Raw genomic sequence first — 26,463 nt, forward strand, 5'->3', positions numbered from 1 at the left:
GCTCAAGCCTCCATCCGCCCCCGACGTGGAGCCTGCGCCTTTGGAGCCTTGCCACTCCCACCTCTTAGAGCCTCGGAGCTGCACCTGAGGCCGGAAGGGGCTCTGGCGCCCTCGTGTGGACAGAGGCTCGAACAGCCCCTCTCAGGCTTGCCTTCTCTCTCTGGCTCAGCACGCCCCGGGGGGCTGCTTGGGCTGGGGCCCAGAGGAGGCTGGGGGCTCCAGCCCCCGCCAAGAAGAGCCCTTCCACCTGGGCTCTAGCTCCCTCTCTCAAAGGCGTTCTTCGTGCCCATGCCAACCTAGGCCATGCCTCGCCGTGGAAATCCTTAGCTCCAAATCCATCAGGGTGTGCCAGCCTGCACCCGTGTGGATGCAGCCTTGCCCAGATGGACTGAGGAAGATAGGCGTGTAAGGAGGGAACGAGTCGTTTTCCCCCTCCCTCATCCCCCTGCGATCCCATACTCCTTGCCATTCAGTCTTGCCTCGATTCTTTCCTTCTGGCTTGGTTCATCTTGCCAGGTCTCTCTTTCTCCCTTGGTTTTCCAACTCTCTTGACCCCACCTGGAGTGTGCCTCATCTGGAGCCCCATTGGTGCTTCCCAAGGCACAGAGTTTCCCAACCACACAAAACCAACCCAAGCAGCCCTTCTCCCCAGGGGGCCAGAAGGAAGCTCGGCCAGAGCTGTTGTGGATCCGTCAAGAGAGCGGCCTGCAGATGCCCGGCCTGGCTCGAGCTCCCATCATCTCAGCAGGTGCAGAGAAAGCAGAGGAGAGCCTCCCTCGGACAGACCAAGGGAGGTTCCTGAGCCCTCTGGAGAGACAAGGCCCAGCGCCGGGCACTGCTGCTCTCCCAATTCGCTCTCCCTTTGGGCACCACCCGGGCACCCCTCACAGCCCCTGGATGCGCATCCCAAAACCCAGGCCACGCTGGGATTCCACACTCATCAGCTCCAGCACGGAACCCAGGAACGAGAACAGAAACCCACCCACCCAGCCGGCACGTGGGGAGGGGGCCTGCAGAAACACTGCCAAATCCAGATAGCCAGCTGCCGTCCAGCACCAGACAAAGGAACACCATCACGCATGCCTAGAGAAGTCCATACCACAACCAGCTCGAGGCTCCTACTCAGGCCTGTCCCCTGAGGACGCCTCTCAAGGACCACCCCTGGGCAGGCTGTAGAAAAGAAGGTGCCTTCACACCGGGTGGGCGTGTATGTCCATTTGTCCAACCACGATGGACCACAGGATCCAGGGCATGCCCAAAAGAGCCCTGGAACCACCGTCGGACCCAGCACTACCCCTCACGGCCATAGACCCCGACAAAGGGTCTCTTCTCAGCGTGAAACGCCCCACTCGCTTCAGGCAGCCCTCTTCCCAAGAGCAGCACATGGAAAGACATTCGTGGTCCATGGACAGATGCTTGGCTGAGCAAGCAGCTGTCCTTCTCCCCAACAGAAGCGGACTCAGCAATCCAGCGGCGCAGAAATGGGTGCCATGGGCAGCCCCAGTGTTGCGAAGAGAAACGCTCACACGAAAGGAAAGAGGTCTGGGAGGGAGACACACAGCCCATGGGAAACCCCTTCCCTCTCCCATCTCACCAGGGACACCCAGGAACAGGCTTCCAGGAAAGAAACCCCTGCACTGCCATCCAGATGCTGCTTGCCAAATGGGAGGGCGAGGCTGTGGGAATGCCTGGCATTGGGGAGGTCCGAGATCCAAACCCTTGCCCTTGCGGGGGCTGGGGCGGGGGCCAGAGCCCTCCTTCCATGGAGCGCAAGCTACGATGTCTAGTCCCTCTTCTGGGAACCCAAGGGAGGAGAAGGGGAGCCAAACAGGATGGATAGACATGGCCGAGGGGATCCCTGTGTTGGGAAAGTGCAATGGATCCACTTCGAGCAGCGCCCCGCGAAAAGGAGTCCTGAACATTCACCCCCAACACATGAGCGTCTCAGCGCTCCCCAGACAAGGTGTCACGCTCGAGAGGGCTGCCCCTGGGGAAAAGAGACGGGCCGAAGGACTCCGTGGATTCCGTCCAGATGGCCTAGCCTAGCCCATCGGACTCGACCGAATTCCCTGGTGAGGACGAAGTGATGAGGACAAAGACCTGCTTCGTTTGGAGTGGATTGACTTCCCCAGGTATTCTCCTGCACCCGTGTGTGGTATGCAGATCCACTCTGCTCGGCAAAAGCATCCACTCCCAGGCTGGGCATCCCCAGGCGGGCGCTTCCAACCCACTCCCACCCAAGATATGGGCTCAGGAGAGACTTGGGATGCATTTGTCTATCCAGGTCCTAGCTATTGTTTCCTACTCTATCTGCATGCGTATGCGTGTGGGTGTGTTTGGAGAGAGAGAGGGAGGGGGGTAGAATGAGAGAAAGAGGGAGAGAAAGAGGGAGAGAAGGAGAGAGGAGGGCCTTCACTCCTTTCTGGATCCATTCAGCTCATTCAGTTCAATGCCTCTTAGTCCTTGTCCATGGAGTTGGGGGCCCCCTGCCACACGGAGATGTGGTCTCGCCAGAGGGGGATCGCCCAGTGCAGCTCTTGCCCCAGCCACAGCAGGGACCAGGAGAGCCTCTGAAGCTTGGCAGCCGCGTGGGAACTCCCCTGAGAGCTTGCTGGAGGAGACCAATCAAGCGTCCTGAATGCATCACACCTGCTTTCAATCAGGCCTCCATTGCCTGGCGCCCCGCTGCCAAGAGAGGCTCTTCTCCAAAGGACACAAGGACATTTCCCTCAGCCTCCTGTGTGTGTGTATGTGTGTGTGTGTTTGAGTGAGTGAGTGAGTGAGTGAGAGAGAGAGAGAGAGAGAGAGAGAGAGAGAGAGAGAGAGAGAGAGAGAGATAGAACAGGCGGATGAGCCCAGCTGCCAACACTCTAGCCCCCGAAGCCCCCCATGTATTCCTCGGCACCACACTCCTTCTCACCTACCTGAAGCCGTGATGGGGACGGTTTGACCAGGGCCAGCTGGCGGTCCAATCCCTAGGCTGTGTGTGTCTGGGCGCCTGCCTCTAGGGGACCCCAAGCACGCCAAAGCCCAGGACCTGTTCCAAGCCTTCCAAACCCACTGCCACCCAACCAGGCGGCGAACACACCTCCAAATCCGGAAGGCACACCTCCGCCCTCCGCCTGACAGGAGGTGTCTCGGAGGAGAGAGTCCCTGGTGCCCAGGAAACACCCACATAGCCTCTGGGGGCCTGCTGTGAGTGCGTCCCGCTCAAGCCTCCATCCGCCCCCGACGTGGAGCCTGCGCCTTTGGAGCCTTGCCACTCCCACCTCTTAGAGCCTCGGAGCTGCACCTGAGGCCGGAAGGGGCTCTGGCGCCCTCGTGTGGACAGAGGCTCGAACAGCCCCTCTCAGGCTTGCCTTCTCTCTCTGGCTCAGCACGCCCCGGGGGGCTGCTTGGGCTGGGGCCCAGAGGAGGCTGGGGGCTCCAGCCCCCGCCAAGAAGAGCCCTTCCACCTGGGCTCTATCTCCCTCTCTCAAAGGCGTTCTTCGTGCCCATGCCAACCTAGGCCATGCCTCGCCGTGGAAATCCTTAGCTCCAAATCCATCAGGGTGTGCCAGCCTGCACCCGTGTGGATGCAGCCTTGCCCAGATGGACTGAGGAAGATAGGCGTGTAAGGAGGGAACGAGTCGTTTTCCCCCTCCCTCATCCCCCTGCGATCCCATACTCCTTGCCATTCAGTCTTGCCTCGATTCTTTCCTTCTGGCTTGGTTCATCTTGCCAGGTCTCTCTTTCTCCCTTGGTTTTCCAACTCTCTTGACCCCACCTGGAGTGTGCCTCATCTGGAGCCCCATTGGTGCTTCCCAAGGCACAGAGTTTCCCAACCACACAAAACCAACCCAAGCAGCCCTTCTCCCCAGGGGGCCAGAAGGAAGCTCGGCCAGAGCTGTTGTGGATCCGTCAAGAGAGCGGCCTGCAGATGCCCGGCCTGGCTCGAGCTCCCATCATCTCAGCAGGTGCAGAGAAAGCAGAGGAGAGCCTCCCTCGGACAGACCAAGGGAGGTTCCTGAGCCCTCTGGAGAGACAAGGCCCAGCGCCGGGCACTGCTGCTCTCCCAATTCGCTCTCCCTTTGGGCACCACCCGGGCACCCCTCACAGCCCCTGGATGCGCATCCCAAAACCCAGGCCACGCTGGGATTCCACACTCATCAGCTCCAGCACGGAACCCAGGAACGAGAACAGAAACCCACCCACCCAGCCGGCACGTGGGGAGGGGGCCTGCAGAAACACTGCCAAATCCAGATAGCCAGCTGCCGTCCAGCACCAGACAAAGGAACACCATCACGCATGCCTAGAGAAGTCCATACCACAACCAGCTCGAGGCTCCTACTCAGGCCTGTCCCCTGAGGACGCCTCTCAAGGACCACCCCTGGGCAGGCTGTAGAAAAGAAGGTGCCTTCACACCGGGTGGGCGTGTATGTCCATTTGTCCAACCACGATGGACCACAGGATCCAGGGCATGCCCAAAAGAGCCCTGGAACCACCGTCGGACCCAGCACTACCCCTCACGGCCATAGACCCCGACAAAGGGTCTCTTCTCAGCGTGAAACGCCCCACTCGCTTCAGGCAGCCCTCTTCCCAAGAGCAGCACATGGAAAGACATTCGTGGTCCATGGACAGATGCTTGGCTGAGCAAGCAGCTGTCCTTCTCCCCAACAGAAGCGGACTCAGCAATCCAGCGGCGCAGAAATGGGTGCCATGGGCAGCCCCAGTGTTGCGAAGAGAAACGCTCACACGAAAGGAAAGAGGTCTGGGAGGGAGACACACAGCCCATGGGAAACCCCTTCCCTCTCCCATCTCACCAGGGACACCCAGGAACAGGCTTCCAGGAAAGAAACCCCTGCACTGCCATCCAGATGCTGCTTGCCAAATGGGAGGGCGAGGCTGTGGGAATGCCTGGCATTGGGGAGGTCCGAGATCCAAACCCTTGCCCTTGCGGGGGCTGGGGCGGGGGCCAGAGCCCTCCTTCCATGGAGCGCAAGCTACGATGTCTAGTCCCTCTTCTGGGAACCCAAGGGAGGAGAAGGGGAGCCAAACAGGATGGATAGACATGGCCGAGGGGATCCCTGTGTTGGGAAAGTGCAATGGATCCACTTCGAGCAGCGCCCCGCGAAAAGGAGTCCTGAACATTCACCCCCAACACATGAGCGTCTCAGCGCTCCCCAGACAAGGTGTCACGCTCGAGAGGGCTGCCCCTGGGGAAAAGAGACGGGCCGAAGGACTCCGTGGATTCCGTCCAGATGGCCTAGCCTAGCCCATCGGACTCGACCGAATTCCCTGGTGAGGACGAAGTGATGAGGACAAAGACCTGCTTCGTTTGGAGTGGATTGACTTCCCCAGGTATTCTCCTGCACCCGTGTGTGGTATGCAGATCCACTCTGCTCGGCAAAAGCATCCACTCCCAGGCTGGGCATCCCCAGGCGGGCGCTTCCAACCCACTCCCACCCAAGATATGGGCTCAGGAGAGACTTGGGATGCATTTGTCTATCCAGGTCCTAGCTATTGTTTCCTACTCTATCTGCATGCGTATGCGTGTGGGTGTGTTTGGAGAGAGAGAGGGAGGGGGGGTAGAATGAGAGAAAGAGGGAGAGAAAGAGGGAGAGAAGGAGAGAGGAGGGCCTTCACTCCTTTCTGGATCCATTCAGCTCATTCAGTTCAATGCCTCTTAGTCCTTGTCCATGGAGTTGGGGGCCCCCTGCCACACGGAGATGTGGTCTCGCCAGAGGGGGATCGCCCAGTGCAGCTCTTGCCCCAGCCACAGCAGGGACCAGGAGAGCCTCTGAAGCTTGGCAGCCGCGTGGGAACTCCCCTGAGAGCTTGCTGGAGGAGACCAATCAAGCGTCCTGAATGCATCACACCTGCTTTCAATCAGGCCTCCATTGCCTGGCGCCCCGCTGCCAAGAGAGGCTCTTCTCCAAAGGACACAAGGACATTTCCCTCAGCCTCCTGTGTGTGTGTATGTGTGTGTGTGTTTGAGTGAGTGAGTGAGTGAGTTGGAGAGAGAGAGAGAGAGAGAGAGAGAGAGAGAGAGAGAGAGAGAGAGAGAGAGAGATAGAACAGGCGGATGAGCCCAGCTGCCAACACTCTAGCCCCCGAAGCCCCCCATGTATTCCTCGGCACCACACTCCTTCTCACCTACCTGAAGCCGTGATGGGGACGGTTTGACCAGGGCCAGCTGGCGGTCCAATCCCTAGGCTGTGTGTGTCTGGGCGCCTGCCTCTAGGGGACCCCAAGCACGCCAAAGCCCAGGACCTGTTCCAAGCCTTCCAAACCCACTGCCACCCAACCAGGCGGCGAACACACCTCCAAATCCGGAAGGCACACCTCCGCCCTCCGCCTGACAGGAGGTGTCTCGGAGGAGAGAGTCCCTGGTGCCCAGGAAACACCCACATAGCCTCTGGGGGCCTGCTGTGAGTGCGTCCCGCTCAAGCCTCCATCCGCCCCCGACGTGGAGCCTGCGCCTTTGGAGCCTTGCCACTCCCACCTCTTAGAGCCTCGGAGCTGCACCTGAGGCCGGAAGGGGCTCTGGCGCCCTCGTGTGGACAGAGGCTCGAACAGCCCCTCTCAGGCTTGCCTTCTCTCTCTGGCTCAGCACGCCCCGGGGGGCTGCTTGGGCTGGGGCCCAGAGGAGGCTGGGGGCTCCAGCCCCCGCCAAGAAGAGCCCTTCCACCTGGGCTCTAGCTCCCTCTCTCAAAGGCGTTCTTCGTGCCCATGCCAACCTAGGCCATGCCTCGCCGTGGAAATCCTTAGCTCCAAATCCATCAGGGTGTGCCAGCCTGCACCCGTGTGGATGCAGCCTTGCCCAGATGGACTGAGGAAGATAGGCGTGTAAGGAGGGAACGAGTCGTTTTCCCCCTCCCTCATCCCCCTGCGATCCCATACTCCTTGCCATTCAGTCTTGCCTCGATTCTTTCCTTCTGGCTTGGTTCATCTTGCCAGGTCTCTCTTTCTCCCTTGGTTTTCCAACTCTCTTGACCCCACCTGGAGTGTGCCTCATCTGGAGCCCCATTGGTGCTTCCCAAGGCACAGAGTTTCCCAACCACACAAAACCAACCCAAGCAGCCCTTCTCCCCAGGGGGCCAGAAGGAAGCTCGGCCAGAGCTGTTGTGGATCCGTCAAGAGAGCGGCCTGCAGATGCCCGGCCTGGCTCGAGCTCCCATCATCTCAGCAGGTGCAGAGAAAGCAGAGGAGAGCCTCCCTCGGACAGACCAAGGGAGGTTCCTGAGCCCTCTGGAGAGACAAGGCCCAGCGCCGGGCACTGCTGCTCTCCCAATTCGCTCTCCCTTTGGGCACCACCCGGGCACCCCTCACAGCCCCTGGATGCGCATCCCAAAACCCAGGCCACGCTGGGATTCCACACTCATCAGCTCCAGCACGGAACCCAGGAACGAGAACAGAAACCCACCCACCCAGCCGGCACGTGGGGAGGGGGCCTGCAGAAACACTGCCAAATCCAGATAGCCAGCTGCCGTCCAGCACCAGACAAAGGAACACCATCACGCATGCCTAGAGAAGTCCATACCACAACCAGCTCGAGGCTCCTACTCAGGCCTGTCCCCTGAGGACGCCTCTCAAGGACCACCCCTGGGCAGGCTGTAGAAAAGAAGGTGCCTTCACACCGGGTGGGCGTGTATGTCCATTTGTCCAACCACGATGGACCACAGGATCCAGGGCATGCCCAAAAGAGCCCTGGAACCACCGTCGGACCCAGCACTACCCCTCACGGCCATAGACCCCGACAAAGGGTCTCTTCTCAGCGTGAAACGCCCCACTCGCTTCAGGCAGCCCTCTTCCCAAGAGCAGCACATGGAAAGACATTCGTGGTCCATGGACAGATGCTTGGCTGAGCAAGCAGCTGTCCTTCTCCCCAACAGAAGCGGACTCAGCAATCCAGCGGCGCAGAAATGGGTGCCATGGGCAGCCCCAGTGTTGCGAAGAGAAACGCTCACACGAAAGGAAAGAGGTCTGGGAGGGAGACACACAGCCCATGGGAAACCCCTTCCCTCTCCCATCTCACCAGGGACACCCAGGAACAGGCTTCCAGGAAAGAAACCCCTGCACTGCCATCCAGATGCTGCTTGCCAAATGGGAGGGCGAGGCTGTGGGAATGCCTGGCATTGGGGAGGTCCGAGATCCAAACCCTTGCCCTTGCGGGGGCTGGGGCGGGGGCCAGAGCCCTCCTTCCATGGAGCGCAAGCTACGATGTCTAGTCCCTCTTCTGGGAACCCAAGGGAGGAGAAGGGGAGCCAAACAGGATGGATAGACATGGCCGAGGGGATCCCTGTGTTGGGAAAGTGCAATGGATCCACTTCGAGCAGCGCCCCGCGAAAAGGAGTCCTGAACATTCACCCCCAACACATGAGCGTCTCAGCGCTCCCCAGACAAGGTGTCACGCTCGAGAGGGCTGCCCCTGGGGAAAAGAGACGGGCCGAAGGACTCCGTGGATTCCGTCCAGATGGCCTAGCCTAGCCCATCGGACTCGACCGAATTCCCTGGTGAGGACGAAGTGATGAGGACAAAGACCTGCTTCGTTTGGAGTGGATTGACTTCCCCAGGTATTCTCCTGCACCCGTGTGTGGTATGCAGATCCACTCTGCTCGGCAAAAGCATCCACTCCCAGGCTGGGCATCCCCAGGCGGGCGCTTCCAACCCACTCCCACCCAAGATATGGGCTCAGGAGAGACTTGGGATGCATTTGTCTATCCAGGTCCTAGCTATTGTTTCCTACTCTATCTGCATGCGTATGCGTGTGGGTGTGTTTGGAGAGAGAGAGGGAGGGGGGGTAGAATGAGAGAAAGAGGGAGAGAAAGAGGGAGAGAAGGAGAGAGGAGGGCCTTCACTCCTTTCTGGATCCATTCAGCTCATTCAGTTCAATGCCTCTTAGTCCTTGTCCATGGAGTTGGGGGCCCCCTGCCACACGGAGATGTGGTCTCGCCAGAGGGGGATCGCCCAGTGCAGCTCTTGCCCCAGCCACAGCAGGGACCAGGAGAGCCTCTGAAGCTTGGCAGCCGCGTGGGAACTCCCCTGAGAGCTTGCTGGAGGAGACCAATCAAGCGTCCTGAATGCATCACACCTGCTTTCAATCAGGCCTCCATTGCCTGGCGCCCCGCTGCCAAGAGAGGCTCTTCTCCAAAGGACACAAGGACATTTCCCTCAGCCTCCTGTGTGTGTGTATGTGTGTGTGTGTTTGAGTGAGTGAGTGAGTGAGTGAGAGAGAGAGAGAGAGAGAGAGAGAGAGAGAGAGAGAGAGAGAGAGAGAGATAGAACAGGCGGATGAGCCCAGCTGCCAACACTCTAGCCCCCGAAGCCCCCCATGTATTCCTCGGCACCACACTCCTTCTCACCTACCTGAAGCCGTGATGGGGACGGTTTGACCAGGGCCAGCTGGCGGTCCAATCCCTAGGCTGTGTGTGTCTGGGCGCCTGCCTCTAGGGGACCCCAAGCACGCCAAAGCCCAGGACCTGTTCCAAGCCTTCCAAACCCACTGCCACCCAACCAGGCGGCGAACACACCTCCAAATCCGGAAGGCACACCTCCGCCCTCCGCCTGACAGGAGGTGTCTCGGAGGAGAGAGTCCCTGGTGCCCAGGAAACACCCACATAGCCTCTGGGGGCCTGCTGTGAGTGCGTCCCGCTCAAGCCTCCATCCGCCCCCGACGTGGAGCCTGCGCCTTTGGAGCCTTGCCACTCCCACCTCTTAGAGCCTCGGAGCTGCACCTGAGGCCGGAAGGGGCTCTGGCGCCCTCGTGTGGACAGAGGCTCGAACAGCCCCTCTCAGGCTTGCCTTCTCTCTCTGGCTCAGCACGCCCCGGGGGGCTGCTTGGGCTGGGGCCCAGAGGAGGCTGGGGGCTCCAGCCCCCGCCAAGAAGAGCCCTTCCACCTGGGCTCTAGCTCCCTCTCTCAAAGGCGTTCTTCGTGCCCATGCCAACCTAGGCCATGCCTCGCCGTGGAAATCCTTAGCTCCAAATCCATCAGGGTGTGCCAGCCTGCACCCGTGTGGATGCAGCCTTGCCCAGATGGACTGAGGAAGATAGGCGTGTAAGGAGGGAACGAGTCGTTTTCCCCCTCCCTCATCCCCCTGCGATCCCATACTCCTTGCCATTCAGTCTTGCCTCGATTCTTTCCTTCTGGCTTGGTTCATCTTGCCAGGTCTCTCTTTCTCCCTTGGTTTTCCAACTCTCTTGACCCCACCTGGAGTGTGCCTCATCTGGAGCCCCATTTGTGCTTCCCAAGGCACAGAGTTTCCCAACCACACAAAACCAACCCAAGCAGGCCTTCTCCCCAGGGGGCCAGAAGGAAGCTCGGCCAGAGCTGTTGTGGATCCGTCAAGAGAGCGGCCTGCAGATGCCCGGCCTGGCTCGAGCTCCCATCATCTCAGCAGGTGCAGAGAAAGCAGAGGAGAGCCTCCCTCGGACAGACCAAGGGAGGTTCCTGAGCCCTCTGGAGAGACAAGGCCCAGCGCCGGGCACTGCTGCTCTCCCAATTCGCTCTCCCTTTGGGCACCACCCGGGCACCCCTCACAGCCCCTGCATGCGCATCCCAAAACCCAGGCCACGCTGGGATTCCACACTCATCAGCTCCAGCACGGAACCCAGGAACGAGAACAGAAACCCACCCACCCAGCCGGCACGTGGGGAGGGGGCCTGCAGAAACACTGCCAAATCCAGATAGCCAGCTGCCGTCCAGCACCAGACAAAGCAACACCATCACGCATGCCTAGAGAAGTCCATACCACAACCAGCTCGAGGCTCCTACTCAGGCCTGTCCCCTGAGGACGCCTCTCAAGGACCACCCCTGGGCAGGCTGTAGAAAAGAAGGTGCCTTCACACCGGGTGGGCGTGTATGTCCATTTGTCCAACCACGATGGACCACAGGATCCAGGGCATGCCCAAAGAACCCTGGAACCACCGTCGGACCCAGCACTACCCCTCACGGCCATAGACCCCGACAAAGGGTCTCTTCTCAGCGTGAAACGCCCCACTCGCTTCAGGCAGCCCTCTTCCCAAGAGCAGCACATGGAAAGACATTCGTGGTCCATGGACAGATGCTTGGCTGAGCAAGCAGCTGTCCTTCTCCCCAACAGAAGCGGACTCAGCAATCCAGCGGCGCAGAAATGGGTGCCATGGGCAGCCCCAGTGTTGCGAAGAGAAACGCTCACACGAAAGGAAAGAGGTCTGGGAGGGAGACACACAGCCCATGGGAAACCCCTTCCCTCTCCCATCTCACCAGGGACACCCAGGAACTGGCTTCCAGGAAAGAAACCCCTGCACTGCCATCCAGATGCTGCTTGCCAAATGGGAGGGCGAGGCTGTGGGAATGCCTGGCATTGGGGAGGTCCGAGATCCAAACCCTTGCCCTTGCGGGGGCTGGGGGGGTGGCCAGAGCCCTCTTTCCATGGAGCGCAAGCTACGATGTCTAGTCCCTCTTCTGGGAACCCAAGGGAGGAGAAGGGGAGCCAAACAGGATGGATAGACATGGCCGATGGGATCCCTGTGTTGGGAAAGTGCAATGGATCCACTTCGAGCAGCGCCCCGCGAAAAGGAGTCCTGAACATTCACCCCCAACACATGAGCGTCTCAGCGCTCCCCAGACAAGGTGTCACGCTCGAGAGGGCTGCCCCTGGGGAAAAGAGACGGGCCGAAGGACTCCGTGGATTCCGTCCAGATGGCCTAGCCTAGCCCATCGGACTCGACCGAATTCCCTGGTGAGGACGAAGTGATGAGGACAAAGACCTGCTTCGTTTGGAGTGGATTGACGTCCCCAGGTATTCTCCTGCACCCGTGTGTGGTATGCAGATCCACTCTGCTCGGCAAAAGCATCCACTCCCAGGCTGGGCATCCCCAGGCGGGCGCTTCCAACCCACTCCCACCCAAGATATGGGCTCAGGAGAGACTTGGGATGCATTTGTCTATCCAGGTCCTAGCTATTGTTTCCTACTCTATCTGCATGCGTATGCGTGTGGGTGTGTTTGGAGAGAGAGAGGGAGGGGGGGTAGAATGAGAGAAAGAGGGAGAGAAAGAGGGAGAGAAGGAGAGAGGAGGGCCTTCACTCCTTTCTGGATCCATTCAGCTCATTCAGTTCAATGCCTCTTAGTCCTTGTCCATGGAGTTGGGGGCCCCCTGCCACACGGAGATGTGGTCTCGCCAGAGGGGGATCGCACAGTGCAGCTCTTGCCCCAGCCACAGCAGGGACCAGGAGAGCCTCTGATGCTTGGCAGCCACGTGGGAACTCCCCTGAGAGCTTGCTGGAGGAGACCAATCAAGCGTCCTGAACGCATCACACCTGCTTTCAATCAGGCCTCCATTGCCTGGCGCCCCGCTGCCAAGAGAGGCTCTTCTCCAAAGGACACAAGGACATTTCCCTCAGCCTCCTGTGTGTGTGTATGTGTGTGTGTGTTGGAGTGAGAGAGAGAGAGAGAGAGAGAGAGAGAGAGAGAGAGAGAGAGAGAGAGAGAGAGAGAGAGAGAGAGATAGAACAGGCGGATGAGCCCAGCTGCCAACACTCTACCCCCGAAGCCCCCCATGTATTCCTCGGCACCACACTCCTTCTCACCTACCTGAAGCCGTGATGGGGACGGCTTGACCAGGGCCAGCTGGCGGTCCAATCCCGAGTCTGTGTGTGTCTGGGCGCCTGCCTCTAGGGGACCCCAAGCACGCCAAAGCCCAGGACCTGTTCCAAGTCTTCCAAACCCACTGCCACCCAACCAGGCGGCGAACTCACCTCCAAATCCGGAAGGCACACCTCCGCCCTCCGCCTGACAGGAGGTGTCTCGGAGGAGAGAGTCCCTGGTGCCCAGGAAACACCCACATAGCCTCTGGGGGCCTGCTGTGAGTGCGTCCCGCTCAAGCCTCCATCCGCCCCCGACGTGGAGCCTGCGCCTTTGGAGCCTTGCCACTCCCACCTCTTAGAGCCTCGGAGCTGCACCTGAGGCCGGAAGGGGCTCTGGCGCCCTCGTGTGGACAGAGGCTCGAACAGCCCCTCTCAGGCTTGCCTTCTCTCTCTGGCTCAGCACGCCCCGGGGGGCTGCTTGGGCTGGGGCCCAGAGGAGGCTGGGGGCTCCAGCCCCCGCCAAGAAGGGCCCTTCCACCTGGGCTCTAGCTCCCTCTCTCAAAGGCGTTCTTCGTGCCCATGCCAACCTAGGCCATGCCTCGCCGTGGAAATCCTTAGCTCCAAATCCATCAGGGTGTGCCAGCCTGCACCCGTGTGGATGCAGCCTTGCCCAGATGGACTGAGGAAGATAGGCGTGTAAGGAGGGAACGAGTCGTTTTCCCCCTTCCTCATCCCCCTGCGATCCCATACTCCTTGCCATTCAGTCTTGCCTCGATTCTTTCCTTCTGGCTTGGTTCATCTTGCCAGGTCTCTCTTTCTCCCTTGGTTTTCCAACTCTCTTGACCCCACCTGGACTGTGCCTCCTCTGGAGCCCCATTTGTGCTTCCCAAGGCACAGAGTTTCCCAAGCACACAAAACCAACCCAAGCAGGCCTTCTCCCCAGGGGGCCCGAAGGAAGCTCGGCCAGAGCTGTTGTGGATCCGTCAAGAGAGCGGCCTGCAGATGCCCGGCCTGGCTCGAGCTCCCATCATCTCAGCAGGTGCAGAGAAAGCAGAGGAGAGCCTCCCTCGGACAGACCAAGGGAGGTTCCTGAGCCCTCTGGAGAGACAAGGCCCAGCGCCGGGCACTGCTGCTCTCCCAATTCCCTCTCCCTTTGGGCACCACCCGGGCACCCCTCACAGACCCTGGATGCGCATCCCAAAACCCAGGCCACGCTGGGATTCCACACTCATCAGCTCCAGCACGGAACCCAGGAACGAGAACAGAAACCCACCCACCCAGCCGGCACGTGGGGTGGGGGCCTGCAGAAACACTGCCAAATCCAGATAGCCAGCTGCCGTCCAGCACCAGACAAAGCAACACCATCACGCATGCCTAGAGAAGTCCATACCACAACCAGCTCGAGGCTCCTACTCAGGCCTGTCCCCTGAGGACGCCTCTCAAGGACCACCCCTGGGCAGGCTGTAGAAAAGAAGGTGCCTTCACACCGCGTGGGCGTGTATGTCCATTTGTCCAACCACGATGGACCACAGGATCCAGGGCATGCCCCAAAGAACCCTGGAACCACCGTCGGACCCAGCACTACCCCTCACGGCCATAGACCCCGACAAAGGGTCTCTTCTCAGCGTGAAACGCCCCACTCGCTTCAGGCAGCCCTCTTCCCAAGAGCAGCACATGGAAAGACATTCGTGGTCCATGGACAGATGCTTGGCTGAGCAAGCAGCTGTCCTTCTCCCCAACAGAAGCGGACTCAGCAATCCAGCGGCGCAGAAATGGGTGCCATGGGCAGCCCCAGTGTTGCGAAGAGAAACGCTCACACGAAAGGAAAGAGGTCTGGGAGGGAGACACACAGCCCATGGGAAACCCCTTCCCTCTCCCATCTCACCAGGGACACCCAGGAACTGGCTTCCAGGAAAGAAACCCCTGCACTGCCATCCAGATGCTGCTTGCCAAATGGGAGGGCGAGGCTGTGGGAATGCCTGGCATTGGGGAGGTCCGAGATCCAAACCCTTGCCCTTGCGGGGGCTGGGGCGGGGGGCCAGAGCCCTCGTTCCATGGAGCGCAAGCTACGATGTCTAGTCCCTCTTCTGGGAACCCAAGGGAGGAGAAGGGGAGCCAAACAGGATGGATAGACATGGCCGAGGGGATCCCTGTGTTGGGAAAGTGCAATGGATCCACTTCGAGCAGCGCCCCGCGAAAAGGAGTCCTGAACATTCACCCCCAACACATGAGCGTCTCAGCGCTCCCCAGACAAGGTGTCACGCTCGAGAGGGCTGCCCCTGGGGAAAAGAGACGGGCCGAAGGACTCCGTGGATTCCGTCCAGATGGCCTAGCCTAGCCCATCGGACTCGACCGAATTCCCTGGTGAGGACGAAGTGATGAGGACAAAGACATGCTTCGTTTGGAGTGGATTGACGTCCCCAGGTGTTCTCCTGCACCCGTGTGTGGTATGCAGATCCACTCTGCTCGGCAAAAGCATCCACTCCCAGGCTGGGCATCCCCAGGCGGGCGCTTCCAACCCACTCCCACCCAAGATATGGGCTCAGGAGAGACTTGGGTTGGATTTGTCTATTCAGGTCCTAGGTATTGTTTCCTACTCTATCTGCATGCGTATGCGTGTGGGTGTGTTTGGAGAGAGAGAGGGAGGGAGGCAGAATGAGAGAAAGAGGGAGAGAACGAGGGAGAGAAGGAGAGAGGAGGGCCTTCACTCCTTTCTGGATCCATTCAGCTCATTCAGTTCAATGCCTCTTAGTCCTTGTCCATGGAGTTGGGGGCCCCCTGCCACACGGAGATGTGGTCTCGCCAGAGGGGGATCGCCCAGTGCAGCTCTTGCCCCAGCCACAGCCGGGACCAGGAGAGCCTCTGAAGCTTGGCAGCCGCGTGGGAACTCCCCTGAGAGCTTGCTGGAGGAGACCAATCAAGCGTCCTGAATGCATCACACCTGCTTTCAATCAGGCCTCCATTGCCTGGCGCCCTGTTGCCAAGAGAGGCTCTTCTCCAAAGGACACAAGGACATTTCCCTCAGCCTCCTGTGTGTGTGTGTGTGTGTGTGTTTGAGTGAGAGAGAGAGAGAAAGAGAGAGAGAGAGAGAACAGGCGGATGAGCCCAGCTGCCAACACTCTAGCCCCCGAAGCCCCCCATGTATTCCTCGGCACCACACTCCTTCTCACCTACCTGAAGCCGTGATGGGGACGGCTTGACCAGGGCCAGCTGGCGGTCCAATCCCGAGGCTGTGTGTGTCTGGGAACCTGCCTCTGGGGGACCCCAAGCACGCCAAAGCCCAGGACCTGTTCCAAGCCTTCCAAACCCACTGCCACCCAACCAGGCGGCGAACTCACCTCCAAATCCGGAAGGCACATTTCCGCCCTCCGCCTGACAGGAGGTGTCTCGGAGGAGAGTGTCCCTGGTGCCCAGGTGTAGACAGAGGCTCGAACAGCCCCTCTCAGGCTTGCCTTCTCTCTCTGGCTCAGCACGCCCCGGGGGGCTGCTTGGGCTGGGGCCCAGAGGAGGCTGGGGACTCCAGCCCCCCGCCAAGAAGGGCCCTTCCACCTGGGCTCTATCTCCCTCTCTCAAAGGCGTTCTTCGTGCCCATGCCAACCTAGGCCATGCCTCGCCGTGGAAATCCTTAGCTCCAAATCCATCAGGGTGTGCCAGCCTGCACCCGTGTGGATGCAGCCTTGCCCAGATGGACTGAGGAAGATAGGCGTGTAAGGAGGGAACGAGTCGTTTTCCCCCTTCCTCATCCCCCTGCGATCCCATACTCCTTGCCATTCAGTCTTGCCTCGATTCTTTCCTTCTGGCTTGGTTCATCTTGCCAGGTCTCTCTTTCTCCCTTGGTTTTCCAACTCTCTTGACCCCACCTGGAGTGTGCCTCATCTGGAGCCCCATTGGTGCTTCCCAAGGCACAGAGTTTCCCAAGCACACAAAACGAACCCAAGCAGGCCTTCTCCCCAGGGGGCCCGAAGGAAGCTCGGCCAGAGCTGTTGTGGATCCGTCAAGAGAGCGGCCTGCAGATGCCCGGCCTGGCTCGAGCTCCCATCATCTCAGCAGGTGCAGAGAAAGCAGAGGAGAGCCTCCCTCGGACAGACCAAGGGAGGTTCCTGAGCCCTCTGGAGAGACAAGGCCCAGCGCCGGGCACTGCTGCTCTCCCAATTCCCTCTCCCTTTGGGCACCACCCGGGCACCCCTCACAGACCCTGGATGCGCATCCCAAAACCCAGGCCACGCTGGGATTCCACACTCATCAGCTCCAGCACGGAACCCAGGAACGAGAACAGAAACCCACCCACCCAGCCGGCACGTGGGGAGGGGGCCTGAAGAAACACTGCCAAATCCAGATAGCCAGCTGCCGTCCAGCACCAGACAAAGGAACACCGTCACGCATGCCTAGAGAAGTCCATACCACAACCAGCTCGAGGCTCCTACTCAGGCCTGTCCCCTGAGGACGCCTCTCAAGGACCACCCCTGGGCAGGCTGTAGAAAAGAAGGTGCCTTCACACCGGGTGGGCGTGTATGTCCATTTGTGCAACCACGATGGACCACAGGATCCAGGGCATGCCCCAAAGAACCCTGGAACCACCGTCGGACCCAGCACTACCCCTCACGGCCATAGACCCCGACAAAGGGTCTCTTCTCAGCGTGAAACGCCCCACTCGCTTCAGGCAGCCCTCTTCCCAAGAGCAGCACATGGAAAGACATTCGTGGTCCATGGACAGATGCTTGGCTGAGCAAGCAGCTGTCCTTCTCCCCAACAGAAGCGGACTCAGCAATCCAGCGGCGCAGAAATGGGTGCCATGGGCAGCCCCAGTGTTGCGAAGAGAAACGCTCACACGAAAGGAAAGAGGTCTGGGAGGGAGACACACAGCCCATGGGAAACCCCTTCCCTCTCCCATCTCACCAGGGACACCCAGGAACTGGCTTCCAGGAAAGAAACCCCTGCACTGCCATCCAGATGCTGCTTGCCAAATGGGAGGGCGAGGCTGTGGGAATGCCTGGCATTGGGGAGGTCCGAGATCCAAACCCTTGCCCTTGCGGGGGCTGGGGCGGGGGGCCAGAGCCCTCGTTCCATGGAGCGCAAGCTACGATGTCTAGTCCCTCTTCTGGGAACCCAAGGGAGGAGAAGGGGAGCCAAACAGGATGGATAGACATGGCCGAGGGGATCCCTGTGTTGGGAAAGTGCAATGGATCCACTTCGAGCAGCGCCCCGCGAAAAGGAGTCCTGAACATTCACCCCCAACACATGAGCGTCTCAGCGCTCCCCAGACAAGGTGTCACGCTCGAGAGGGCTGCCCCTGGGGAAAAGAGACGGGCCGAAGGACTCCGTGGATTCCGTCCAGATGGCCTAGCCTAGCCCATCGGACTCGACCGAATTCCCTGGTGAGGACGAAGTGATGAGGACAAAGACATGCTTCGTTTGGAGTGGATTGACTTCCCCAGGTGTTCTCCTGCACCCGTGTGTGGTATGCAGATCCACTCTGCTCGGCAAAAGCATCCACTCCCAGGCTGGGCATCCCCAGGCGGGCGCTTCCAACCCACTCCCACCCAAGATATGGGCTCAGGAGAGACTTGGGTTGGATTTGTCTATTCAGGTCCTAGGTATTGTTTCCTACTCTATCTGCATGCGTATGCGTGTGGGTGTGTTTGGAGAGAGAGAGGGAGGGAGGCAGAATGAGAGAAAGAGGGAGAGAACGAGGGAGAGAAGGAGAGAGGAGGGCCTTCACTCCTTTCTGGATCCATTCAGCTCATTCAGTTCAATGCCTCTTAGTCCTTGTCCATGGAGTTGGGGGCCCCCTGCCACACGGAGATGTGGTCTCGCCAGAGGGGGATCGCCCAGTGCAGCTCTTGCCCCAGCCACAGCCGGGACCAGGAGAGCCTCTGAAGCTTGGCAGCCGCGTGGGAACTCCCCTGAGAGCTTGCTGGAGGAGACCAATCCAGCGTCCTGAATGCATCACACCTGCTTTCAATCAGGCCTCCATTGCCTGGCGCCCTGTTGCCAAGAGAGGCTCTACTCCAAAGGACACAAGGACATTTCCCTCAGCCTCCTGTGTGTGTGTGTGTGTGTGTGTTTGAGTGAGAGAGAGAGAGAAAGAGAGAGAGAGAGAGAACAGGCGGATGAGCCCAGCTGCCAACACTCTAGCCCCCGAAGCCCCCCATGTATTCCTCGGCACCACACTCCTTCTCACCTACCTGAAGCCGTGATGGGGACGGCTTGACCAGGTCCAGCTGGCGGTCCAATCCCGAGGCTGTGTGTGTCTGGGCGCCTGCCTCTGGGGGACCCCAAGCACGCCAAAGCCCAGGACCTGTTCCAAGCCTTCCAAACCCACTGCCACCCAACCAGGCGGCGAACTCACCTCCAAATCCGGAAGGCACACTTCCGCCCTCCGCCTGACAGGAGGTGTCTCGGAGGAGAGAGTCCCTGGTGCCCAGGAAACACCCACATAGCCTCTGGGGGCCTGCTGTGAGTGCGTCCCGCTCAAGCCTCCAGCCTCCCTCGACGTGGAGCCTGCGCCTTTGGAGCCTTGCCACTCCCACCTCTTAGAGCCTCGAGCTGCACCTGAGGCCGGAAGGGGCTCTGGCGCCCTCGTGTGGACAAGGCTCGAACAGCCCCTCTCAGGCTTGCCTTCTCTCTCTGGCTCAGCACGCCCCGGGGGGCTGCTTGGGCTGGGGCCCAGAGGAGGCTGGGGACTCCAGCCCCCGCCAAGAAGGGCCCTTCCACCTGGGCTCTATCTCCCTCTCTCAAAGGCGTTCTTCGTGCCCATGCCAACCTAGGCCATGCCTCGCCGTGGAAATCCTTAGCTCCAAATCCATCAGGGTGTGCCAGCCTGCACCCGTGTGGATGCAGCCTTGCCCAGATGGACTGAGGAAGATAGGCGTGTAAGGAGGGAACGAGTCGTTTTCCCCCTCCCTCATCTCCCTGCGATCCCATACTCCTTGCCATTCAGTCTTGCCTCGATTCTTTCCTTCTGGCTTGGTTCATCTTGCCAGGTCTCTCTTTCTCCCTTGGTTTTCCAACTCTCTTGACCCCACCTGGACTGTGCCTCATCTGGAGCCCCATTGGTGCTTCCCAAGGCACAGAGTTTCCCAACCACACAAAACCAACCCAAGCAGCCCTTCTCCCCAGGGGGCCAGAAGGAAGCTCGGCCAGAGCTGTTGTGGATCCGTCAAGAGAGCGGCCTGCAGATGCCCGGCCTGGCTCGAGCTCCCATCATCTCAGCAGGTGCAGAGAAAGCAGAGGAGAGCCTCCCTCGGACAGACCAAGGGAGGTTCCTGAGCCCTCTGGAGAGACAAGGCCCAGCGCCGGGCACTGCTGCTCTCCCAATTCGCTCTCCCTTTGGGCACCACCCGGGCACCCCTCACAGCCCCTGCATGCGCATCCCAAAACCCAGGCCACGCTGGGATTCCACACTCATCAGCTCCAGCACGGAACCCAGGAACGAGAACAGAAACCCACCCACCCAGCCGGCACGTGGGGAGGGGGCCTGAAGAAACACTGCCAAATCCAGATAGCCAGCTGCCGTCCAGCACCAGACAAATGAACACCGTCACGCATGCCTAGAGAAGTCCATACCACAACCAGCTCGAGGCTCCTACTCAGGCCTGTCCCCTGAGGATGCCTCTCAAGGACCACCCCTGGGCAGGCTGTAGAAAAGAAGGTGCCTTCACACCGCGTGGGCGTGTATGTCCATTTGTCCAACCACGATGGACCACAGGATCCAGGGCATGCCCCAAAGAACCCTGGAACCACCGTCGGACCCAGCACTACCCCTCACGGCCATAGACCCCGACAAAGGGTCTCTTCTCAGCGTGAAACGCCCCACTCGCTTCAGGCAGCCCTCTTCCCAAGAGCAGCACATGGAAAGACATTCGTGGTCCATGGACAGATGCTTGGCTGAGCAAATAGCTGTCCTTCTCCCCAACAGAAGCGGACTCAGCAATCCAGCGGCGCAGAAATGGGTGCCATGGACAGCCCCAGTGTTGCGAAGAGAAACGCTCACACGAAAGGAAAGAGGTCTGGGAGGGAGACACACAGCCCATGGGAAACCCCTTCCCTCTCCCATCTCACCAGGGACACCCAGGAACTGGCTTCCAGGAAAGAAACCCCTGCACTGCCATCCAGATGCTTCTTGCCAAATGGGAGGGCGAGGCTGTGGGAATGCCTGGCATTGGGGAGGTCCGAGATCCAAACCCTTGCCCTTGCGGGGGCTGGGGCGGGGGGCCAGAGCCCTCGTTCCATGGAGCGCAAGCTACGATGTCTAGTCCCTCTTCTGGGAACCCAAGGGAGGAGAAGGGGAGCCAAACAGGATGGATAGACATGGCCGATGGGATCCCTGTGTTGGGAAAGTGCAATGGATCCACTTCGAGCAGCGCCCCGCGAAAAGGAGTCCTGAACTTTCACCCCCAACACATGAGCGTCTCAGCGCTCCCCAGACAAGGTGTCACGCTCGAGAGGGCTGCCCCTGGGGAAAAGAGACGGGCCGAAGGACTCCGTGGATTCCGTCCAGATGGCCTAGCCTAGCCCATCGGACTCGACCGAATTCCCTGGTGAGGACGAAGTGATGAGGACAAAGACATGCTTCGTTTGGAGTGGATTGACGTCCCCAGGTATTCTCCTGCACCCGTGTGTGGTATGCAGATCCACTCTGCTCGGCAAAAGCATCCACTCCCAGGCTGGGCATCCCCAGGCGGGCTCTTCCAACCCACTCCCACCCAAGATATGGGCTCAGGAGAGACTTGGGATGCATTTGTCTATCCAGGTCCTAGCTATTGTTTCCTACTCTATCTGCATGCGTATGCGTGTGGGTGTGTTTGGAGAGAGGGAGGGAGGGAGGCAGAATGAGAGAAAGAGGGAGAGAACGAGGGAGAGAAGGAGAGAGGAGGGCCTTCACTCCTTTCTGGATCCATTCAGCTCATTCAGTTCAATGCCTCTTAGTCCTTGTCCATGGAGTTGGGGGCCCCCTGCCACACGGAGATGTGGTCTCGCCAGAGGGGGATCGCCCAGTGCAGCTCTTGCCCCAGCCACAGCCGGGACCAGGAGAGCCTCTGAAGCTGGGCAGCCGCGTGGGCACTCCGCTGAGAGCTTGCTGGAGGAGACCAATCAAGCGTCCTGAACGCATCACACCTGCTTTCAATCAGGCCTCCATTGCCTGGCGCCCTGCTGCCAAGAGAGGCTCTTCTCCAAAGGACACAAGGACATTTCCCTCAGCCTCCTGTGTGTGTGTGTGTTTGAGTGAGAGAGAGAGAGAGAGAGGGGGGGGGGGAGAGAGAGAGAGAGAGAGAGAGAGAGAGAGAGAGAGAGAGAGAGAGAGAGAGAGAGAACAGGCGGATGAGCCCAGCTGCCAACACTCTAGCCCCCGAAGCCCCCCATGTATTCCTCGGCACCACACTCCTTCTCACCTACCTGAAGCCGTGATGGGGACGGCTTGACCAGGGCCAGCTGGCGGTCCAATCCCGAGGCTGTGTGTGTCTGGGCGCCTGCCTCTAGGGGACCCCAAGCACGCCAAAGCCCAGGACCTGTTCCAAGCCTTCCAAACCCACTGCCACCCAACCAGGCGGCGAACTCACCTCCAAATCCGGAAGGCACACTTCCGCCCTCCGCCTGAAAGGAGGTGTCTCGGAGGAGAGTGTCCCTGGTGCCCAGGAAACACCCACATAGCCTCTGGGGGCCTGATGTGAGTGCGTCACGCTCAAGCCTCCATCCGCCCTCGAAGTGGAGCCTGCGCCTTTGGAGCCTTGCCACTCCCACCTCTTAGAGCCTCGAGCTGCACCTGAGGCCGGAAGGGGCTCTGGCGCCCTCGTGTGGACAGAGGCTCGAACAGCCCCTCTCAGGCTTGCCTTCTCTCTCTGGCTCAGCACGCCCCGGGGGGCTGCTTGGGCTGGGGCCCAGAGGAGGCTGGGGACTCCAGCCCCCGCCAAGAAGGGCCCTTCCACCTGGGCTCTATCTCCCTCTCTCAAAGGCGTTCTTCGTGCCCATGCCAACCTAGGCCATGCCTCGCCGTGGAAATCCTTAGCTCCAAATCCATCAGGGTGTGCCAGCCTGCACCCGTGTGGATGCAGCCTTGCCCAGATGGACTGAGGAAGATAGGCGCGTAAGGAGGGAACCAGTCGTTTTCCCCCTTCCTCATCCCCCTGCGATCCCATACTCCTTGCCATTCAGTCTTGCCTCGATTCTTTCCTTCTGGCTTGGTTCATCTTGCCAGGTCTCTCTTTCTCCCTTGGTTTTCCAACTCTCTTGACCCCACCTGGACTGTGCCTCCTCTGGAGCCCCATTTGTGCTTCCCAAGGCACAGAGTTTCCCAAGCACACAAAACCAACCCAAGCAGCCCTTCTCCCCAGGGGGCCAGAAGGAAGCTCGGCCAGAGCTGTTGTGGATCCGTCAAGAGAGCGGCCTGCAGATGCCCGGCCTGGCTCGAGCTCCCATCATCTCAGCAGGTGCAGAGAAAGCAGAGGAGAGCCTCCCTCGGACAGACCAAGGGAGGTTCCTGAGCCCTCTGGAGAGACAAGGCCCAGCGCCGGGCACTGCTGCTCTCCCAATTCGCTCTCCCTTTGGGCACCACCCGGGCACCCCTCACAGCCCCTGCATGCGCATCCCAAAACCCAGGCCACGCTGGGATTCCACACTCATCAGCTCCAGCACGGAACCCAGGAACGAGAACAGAAACCCACCCACCCAGCCGGCACGTGGGGAGGGGGCCTGAAGAAACACTGCCAAATCCAGATAGCCAGCTGCCGTCCAGCACCAGACAAATGAACACCGTCACGCATGCCTAGAGAAGTCCATACCACAACCAGCTCGAGGCTCCTACTCAGGCCTGTCCCCTGAGGACGCCTCTCAAGGACCACCCCTGGGCAGGCTGTAGAAAAGAAGGTGCCTTCACACCGGGTGGGCGTGTATGTCCATTTGTCCAACCACGATGGACCACAGGATCCAGGGCATGCCCAAAAGAGCCCTGGAACCACCGTCGTACCCAGCACTACCCCCCACGGCCATAGACCTCGACAAAGGGTCTCTTCTCAGCGTGAAACGCCCCACTCGCTTCAGGCAGCCCTCTTCCCAAGAGCAGCACATGGAAAGACATTCGTGGTCCATGGACAGATGCTTGGCTGAGCAAGCAGCTGTCCTTCTCCCCAACAGAAGCGGACTCAGCAATCCAGCGGCGCAGAAATGGGTGCCATGGGCAGCCCCAGTGTTGCGAAGAGAAACGCTCACACGAAAGGAAAGAGGTCTGGGAGGGAGACACACAGCCCATGGGAAACCCCTTCCCTCTCCCATCTCACCAGGGACACCCAGGAACTGGCTTCCAGGAAAGAAACCGCTGCACTGCCATCCAGATGCTGCTTGCCAAATGGGAGGGCGAGGCTGTGGGAATGCCTGGCATTGGGGAGGTCCGAGATCCAAACCCTTGCCCTTGCGGGGGCTGGGGCGGGGGGCCAGAGCCCTCGTTCCATGGAGCGCAAGCTACGATGTCTAGTCCCTCTTCTGGGAACCCAAGGGAGGAGAAGGGGAGCCAAACAGGATGGATAGACATGGCCGATGGGATCCCTGTGTTGGGAAAGTGCAATGGATCCACTTCGAGCAGCGCCCCGCGAAAAGGAGTCCTGAACATTCACCCCCAACACATGAGCGTCTCAGCGCTCCCCAGACAAGGTGTCACGCTCGAGAGGGCTGCCCCTGGGGAAAAGAGACGGGCCGAAGGACTCCGTGGATTCCGTCCAGATGGCCTAGCCTAGCCCATCGGACTCGACTGAATTCCCTGGTGAGGACGAAGTGATGAGGACAAAGACATGCTTCGTTTGGAGTGGATTGACGTCCCCAGGTATTCTCCTGCACCCGTGTGTGGTATGCAGATCCACTCTGCTCGGCAAAAGCATCCACTCCCAGGCTGGGCATCCCCAGGCGGGCGCTTCCAACCCACTCCCACCCAAGATATGGGCTCAGGAGAGACTTGGGATGCATTTGTCTATCCAGGTCCTAGCTATTGTTTCCTACTCTATCTGCATGCGTATGCGTGTGGGTGTGTTTGGAGAGAGAGAGGGAGGGAGGCAGAATGAGAGAAAGAGGGAGAGAACGAGGGAGAGAAGGAGAGAGGAGGGCCTTCACTCCTTTCTGGATCCATTCAGCTCATTCAGTTCAATGCCTCTTAGTCCTTGTCCATGGAGTTGGGGGCCCCCTGCCACACGGAGATGTGGTCTCGCCAGAGGGGGATCGCCCAGTGCAGCTCTTGCCCCAGCCACAGCCGGGACCAGGAGAGCCTCTGAAGCTGGGCAGCCGCGTGGGAACTCCCCTGAGAGCTTGCTGGAGGAGACCAATCAAGCGTCCTGAATGCATCACACCTGCTTTCAATCAGGCCTCCATTGCCTGGCGCCCTGCTGCCAAGAGAGGCTCTTCTCCAAAGGACACAAGGACATTTCCCTCAGCCTCCTGTGTGTGTGTGTGTTTGAGTCAGAGAGAGAGAGAGAGAGGGGGGGGGAAGAGAGAGAGAGAGAGAGAGTGAGAGAGAGGGGGTGAGAGAGAGAGAGAGAACAGGCGGATGAGCCCAGCTGCCAACACTCTAGCCCCCGAAGCCCCCCATGTATTCCTCGGCACCACACTCCTTCTCACCTACCTGAAGCCGTGATGGGGACGGCTTGACCAGGGCCAGCTGGCGGTCCAATCCCGAGGCTGTGTGTGTCTGGGCGCCTGCCTCTGGGGGACCCCAAGCACGCCAAAGCCCAGGACCTGTTCCAAGCCTTCCAAACCCACTGCCAACCAACCAGGCGGCGAACTCACCTCCAAATCCGGAAGGCACACCTCCGCCCTCCGCCTGACAGGAGGTGTCTCGGAGGAGAGAGTCCCTGGTGCCCAGGAAACACCCACATAGCCTCTGGGGGCCTGCTGTGAGTGCCTCCCGCTCAAGCCTCCATCCGCCCTCGACGTGGAGCCTGCGCCTTTGGAGCCTTGCCACTCCCACCTCTTAGAGCCTCCAGCTGCACCTGAGGGCGGAAGGCGCTCTGGCGCCCTCGTGTGGACAGAGGCTCGAACAGCCCCTCTCAGGCTTGCCTTCTCTCTCTGGCTCAGCACGCCCCGGGGGGCTGCATGGGCTGGGGCCCAGAGGAGGCTGGGGACTCCAGCCCCCGCCAAGAAGGGCCCTTCCACCTGGGCTCTAGCTCCCTCTCTCAAAGGCGTTCTTCGTGCCCATGCCAACCTAGGCCATGCCTCGCCGTGGAAATCCTTAGCTCCAAATCCATCAGGGTGTGCCAGCCTGCACCCGTGTGGATGCAGCCTTGCCCAGATGGACTGAGGAAGATAGGCGTGTAAGGAGGGAACGAGTCGTTTTCCCCCTTCCTCATTCCCCTGCGATCCCATACTCCTTGCCATTCAGTCTTGCCTCGATTCTTTCCTTCTGGCTTGGTTCATCTTGCCAGGTCTCACTTTCTCCCTTTGTTTTCAAACTCTCTTGACCCCACCTGGAGTGTGCCTCATGTGGATCCCCTTTGGTGCTTCCCAAGGCACAGAGTTTCCCAACCACACAAAACCAACCCAAGCAGCCCTTCTCCCCAGGGGGCCAGAAGCAATCTCGGCCAGAGCTCTTGTGGATCCGTCAAGAGAGCGGCCTGCAGATGCCCGGCCTGGCTCGAGCTCCCATCATCTCAGCAGGTGCAGAGAAAGCAGAGGAGAGCCTCCCTCGGACAGACCAAGGGAGGTTCCTGAGCCCTCTGGAGAGACAAGGCCCAGCGCCGGGCACTGCTGCTCTCCCAATTCGCTCTCCCTTTGGGCACCACCCGGGCACCCCTCACAGCCCCTGCATGCGCATCCCAAAACCCAGGCCACGCTGGGATTCCACACTCATCAGCTCCAGCACGGAACCCAGGAACGAGAACAGAAACCCACCCACCCAGCCGGCACGTGGGGAGGGGGCCTGAAGAAACACTGCCAAATC

The sequence above is a fragment of the Sus scrofa genome, chromosome Y (genome assembly GCF_054392235.1).
Source record: "Sus scrofa isolate SSC_HxYL_T2T_F1_AM1 chromosome Y, Sscrofa_HxYL_maternal_Yorkshire_Landrace_v2.0, whole genome shotgun sequence".
Classification (NCBI taxonomy): domain Eukaryota; kingdom Metazoa; phylum Chordata; class Mammalia; order Artiodactyla; family Suidae; genus Sus; species Sus scrofa.